Source organism: Capra hircus, chromosome 12 (genome assembly GCF_001704415.2).
Source record: "Capra hircus breed San Clemente chromosome 12, ASM170441v1, whole genome shotgun sequence".
Lineage (NCBI taxonomy): Eukaryota > Metazoa > Chordata > Mammalia > Artiodactyla > Bovidae > Capra > Capra hircus.
In genome coordinates, this window is record NC_030819.1 from 63,412,018 (window position 1) to 63,418,003 (window position 5,986).

Sequence of the window (5,986 nt, forward strand, 5' to 3'; positions counted from 1 at the left end):
TAATCCAGTGATTGCCAATGGTTAGTATGTAAAGATGAAAACCGTATGTGCCCTAAAAGAACTGCTGGTCTGCCTCTCCCTCCTTTTCCAGGCACACTCACATGATCTGTCCCTCACTCATTTAGCAATAGCCCCATTGCCCTCGATCAACCCTACTCAACTGAACCCTACTAAAACCCTACTAAACCCATGTGTTCTCTGTGCCACAGGGCCTTTGCACATGTGACCATACATACAATTATTTGGTTAATGTTTGTTTCTTCCTCTAGATCAGGGGTTGGCTAATTGCAGTCAGCTGGGCAATTGCCCTACCACTGATTTTTTGTAAATAAACTGTTGCTGGAACATGGCCATGTCTTTTTGTTTCTATGTTGTTTTGGGTCAGTCTTGGGCTTCCCTGGTGGCTCAGTGGTAAAGAATCCGCCTATCAGTGCAGGAGACAAGGGTTCAAGCCCCAGGTCAGGAAGATCCCCTGGAGAAGGAATGGCAACCTACTCTAGAATTCTAGCCTGGGAAATTCCATGGACAGAGGAGCCTGTGGGCTACAGTCCATGGGGTTGCAAAAGAGCTGGACATGACTTAGCGACTAAACAGCCATGGCATAGTTGAGTGGTTGCTTTTTAGAAACTGTATAGCCTGCACAATCTAAGATATTTACTGTTTATCCCTTTACAGAAAATGTTGACTCCTGACCTGTAGACTGTAACTTCTGTGAGGGAATAACTGAATTTTTTTTTTCTGCCATGGCACCTCTATCATTTAGAACAATGCAGACACATAGCTATCATACAACAGACACTTGTATGAATGAATAAGTAATTTATTAAAGACAGCGGTGGTTTAGTTGCTAAGACATGTCCAATTCTTGCAACCCCATGGACTGCGGCCTGCCATGTTCCTCTGTCTGTGGGATTACCCAAGCAAGAATACTAGAGTTGGTTGCCATTTCCTTCTCCAGGGGATCTTCCTTAACCAGGGATTGAACCCGTCTGTCCTCCATTGCAGGTGGATTCTCTACCACTAAGCCATCAAGGAGCCCTTATCAAAGATAACAACTCCTAACTTGTGAAGGTCTTTCTCAAATCCAGATCCCCGGGCTCCTACCCCAGGAGTCCTTCTTTCATCATATGGCTTGGAGACAAGGGCAATTTTGCACTCATTCCAATACTGAAAACACTAATCTTCTAATTTTCGGATGTTCATCTTTCTCATACCAATATTCCAAATCATATTTTGTTTGTGGAAACAAAACAATACAAAACAGGTTCTGAGATTTCCCAGGCCATCTCAACTTTCTCGGTCTTTTTTCTTTCCAAACATGTAGTTATTTTCTTCTTAGCAACTTCATCTGAAGAAAACCTCCCAGATTGTGGGTTACTTTTGCCAACTGCTTGATAACCATAATTGCTTTCTCCACAAACTCAAATTACAGTAATAACCAGGCAGGGCTGTCATCCACAGATTGTAATTACAAGAATTAATATGGACTATTAGAACTTAAGAAAAGGCGGCTGGGGACCAGAAACAGATTGAAACGGACACACAAGCACACGCCCAGTCAGAGACATTCTGCTTTAGGCTCCTGTCCTCTGCGTGCTCCTCATACATCCTGGTTATGGCTTGATGTGGAAATGATGCTCCAGTCATAGTAGGTTAAGAAATAGGCTCTGCACCCATGTTGCCTAGATTTAAAGAAATCCTGGTTCTGCCATGAACTAACTGTGTGACACTGGGTAACTTTACCCCTTCGTGTTTTTCTCCCCCATCTGTAAAGTGGGCATGCAGATTGTCTTTACCAGGGTCATCTGTGTGAGAAATATATGAAATAGTGCATGGAGAATACTCAGAATAGGGATTTCCCTGGCAGTCCACTGGTTAGGATTCCATGCTTCCACTGCAGGAACATGGGTTTGATCCCTGGTTGGGGAACTGGTTGGGGAACTAAGATCCCACATGATTCACAGATCAAAACAAACAAACAAACAAATTCAGAATAATAGCTGGCATTAATACATGATAGCTATTATTCCCATGAGTGGGAACTGAGCTGTATTTCTTGGGACTCAGCTGTCTTCTTTCTAAAATGGGAATTCGGGGTTAATTTTCACAGCATTGTCCGGAGAAGATTGCTGAGTCATTGATTGCCGTGCTGTGCTCAGTCGTGTTCAACTTTCTGCGGCCCCCTGGACTGTAGCCCGCCAGGCTCCTCTGTCCACGGGATTTCCCAGGCAAGAGTTCTGGAGCCGGTTGCCATTTCCTACTTCCTTCCTCATCCAGGGACAGAATCGCTTTGCTTCTCCTGCATTGCCAGGTGGATTCTTTACCACCAGCGCCACCTGGGAAGCCTTTGACTGATAGGTGTGTTCAAACATTTATCACTCTCTTCTTGTCTCATGCTTTTCCAGTTCACTGCACATTCGAAAACTCAAAGTCCATTCCTCCTATACCATCCATCTGCAGATTCCACTGTTTCCTCCTGGCCTCTACTTGATCACTATGTCACTTCCATTTTGGGACTAACCTCTGATGTTAAGAGCAACAGGAAAACTTCCTGTTTCCATCATTTCTTGGGACTAGGTCATAGACAGTCTTCATCTGGAATAGGAAGCCACTTTCCCTCCAAATGGGATGTCCCTTCACAGTCATGAAAACAATGTGTTTTGCAAGTGCCGGGTTGCTGCTGCTGCTGCTGCCAAGTCGCTTCAGTCGTGTCTGACTCTGTGCGACCCCACAGACGGCAGCCCACCAGGCTCCCCGTCCCTGGGATTCTCCAGGCAAGAACACTGGAGTGGGTTGCCATTTCCTTCTCCAATCTATTTTCCTTAATATTGGCCAAATAGCACTTATGCCAGCACCGCCGGCCACTGAGGTGCAAGGTTCCAAACAACTGTAACAATAATTATTCCCTGGTGGGAGCTGTAGCGAGCCTCCAGAGTACTTAGGGCAAACACATTGCCCTTGGAAGATGACTAAGCAACTGTTTTTCTTCTTCCTGCAAAATGTTTCCAATATCTCAGGAAAGCAAGAATGATTTTAACAACTAAGAAACATTTAGGACAAGCTGAGTCCCTAACCAAGAGTCTCAGGAAAGGAATGAAACATAAGCCTATTTGCAATGTTTCCTCTTCCTTTGCTTAAAATAGAAACCATTGTGTGCCAGTTCATGGAATTTTCTCTCCTTCAGATTGAGAATTGCAGTAACAGTTCTGATGAAGATTTTTCTGTGGTTCTAAACTTTCATTCTGTCAGTTCCTTAGCTAGGGAAAGTCCTGAAATGAGAACAGCTTTTTTTTTTTTTTAATTAAAGAAATTTTGATTGCTAATAAAAATTTTTAAAGTTACTTCCCATTTATAATTATAAAAATTGGCACTATTTCACATGTAGCACAGCTATATACTTCACTCTTTTAATTAAAAATTTTAAATTTATATACAATCTTTAAAGGCTTCTTTCTACATTTATTTCAAAATATTGGCAATATTCCCCGCATAGGACAGCTAAGTTTTTAAGTCTAATTTCTATTCATACTTTTGACAGACAGGATAATGTATCCTGAAGCACTAAATTTTATTTTCCTTGGAGCACAAAAGGGATCTACCTGAACACCCAGCCCACAGAATAGTCTACCCATTAGAAACTATTTTATTGGATAGACATTTTAATTATGCAAATGTTATGATGCATGTGAAATAATATATACAGTATTATTACCATAATATATACAATTATATATCATGCATGTATGTGTATATTTATTGAATAAAATGAACAGTGAATATACCATCCAACCTTAGAACAAGAACATTACCAACACCATAAGCTATTTGAATATTCTTTCCTAACTCTCACCCTATAACCCTATAACTATAACCACAATCTGTAATTGTGTTCTCTTGCTTTTAAAGCTTTTAAAATAATATACATATAGGACTTCTTTGGAGATCCAGTGATTTTCTGCTGTTGCTCATATTTGAAACTGCGATTGACTTTTGAATATAACTATCTGTAAATCTCAGTAAGCAATATATTTCTTTCCAATAATTATACCTTTTACTTCTTTTTCTGTACCTTCCTATGCTAGCTAGGATGCTAGTAAAATGAGGAAATGCATTTTACTTGATCAGTCTCTGATTGTAAAAGGATATTTCTAATTTGCATAATTAAAAAGTGTGTGTTATACTTTCATAATTCCTTTACCTGATAGTCTTCTCCTTTTCCTAGTTTGCTGTGTGTATGTGAAACATTATGGTGATTAAGTTTTATCAGAGTTTTTTTTTAAGAGAAACTGAGAAAATTTTTTTTCTACTTGCTAATGTGTTGAATTGCACTTTTAGATTTCTTTTTTTAAAATATTTATTTGGCTGCCCCAGGTCTAGTTGTAGCCTTTGGGGTTGTCAGTCTTCATTAAGACACGCCAGATCTTTAGTTGTGGCATCTGGGATCTAGTTCCCTGACCAGGGACCAAACCTGCCCCTGCATTGGGAGTGTGGAGTCTTAGCCACTAACCACCAGGAAGTCTCACACTTTTAGACTATGTTACTTTATCCTTGCACTCCTCATGTAAATGCAACTTGTTGCGGTGTATCATAGTTTAAGAATAATGCTCTGTATATGTAGCACATGGGGCTTCCCTGCTGGCTCAGATGGTAAAGAGTCTGCCTGCAATGTGGGAGACTTGGGTTCAATTCCTGGGTCCAGAAGATCCCCTGGAGAAGGAAATGGCACCCCACTCCAGATTCTTGCCTGGGAGATCCCATGGACGCAGGAGCCTGGCGGGCTACAGTCCACAGGGTCACTAAGAGTCGGACACGACCGAGCGACTTCACTTTCTTTTTCATACGTAGCACATATTTTGATGTTTTACTCTTTACTTGAAAAAGGTTGACTTACATTTTTCTTTCATACTATTCTAGCCTGTTTTTGTTTCAAGGTTATAATGGTCTATAAGAATGTGTTGAGGAGTGTTTTTCTCTTTTCTTGGAAGAGTCTGTTCAGTTGAACCTGCCTGTAAAACCATCTGAGCCTGCTTCTTCCTTTTGTCTCCACTGTTGTGAAACCAACACATAGGCAATCAGAGCTAACACCTTACTGTGTGCTTATTTCTTCCACTTTTCCGTGCTTTCTTTCTGGATGATTTTTTCTTATTCTATTTTCTCCTCCTCACCAATTAGGAGTTGAAAACACAACTTTTAACCCTTATCATAAAATTTTATTGGGCATAAAGTTTAAAAGTTAAAAATTTATCATAAAGTCCCTCCTGAGTACAAGGACCCTGGGGATATGTTTAACTTTGATCTTTTTTCTCAACTTACCTAATATTGTCCATTATTTCACATGTTAACTGAACCTACTATTCTGTTACCTTTAAAAACAAAAAAGGCTCATTAAACTTGATTTGGTGTTAAGTCCTTTCTAAAATTCTGGGACACTACTTTATAAATGCAGAGGAGACCCATCTAGCAAGCCAAGTGTAAAGCTTAAGATTAAACTTCATCAATTATATGAGGGTTTCCCAGTGGCGCTGTGGTAAAGAATCTGCTTGCCAATGCAGGACACACAAGTTTGATCCTTGGGTTGGGAAAACTCCCTGGAGGAAGAAATGGCAATCCATTCCAGTACTCGTCTGGAAAATCCCATGGACAGAGGAGCCTGGCGGGCTACAGTGCATGGGGTTACCAAGAGTCAGACACTACTAAGTGACTGCGCATGCGCGCACACACACACACACACACACACACACACACACAAAGTGTAGACTCAAAAAGAACAAATGATAACTTCTAGTCTGTGCTGGAAGATAATTAAAGCCATAAACAGCCTGTTTCAAGTGATAGTTGTGTGTTTCAACTTTCACATGAGGTGTTAAGTGAACATCAGTAGCAGACATTGACTTCCAACTAAATTCAGACAAATATGTCCTATATATTAGCTCCAAGACAAAAACTTAAAATACTTATCCAAGCGCTGAATAAAACACATAAAATA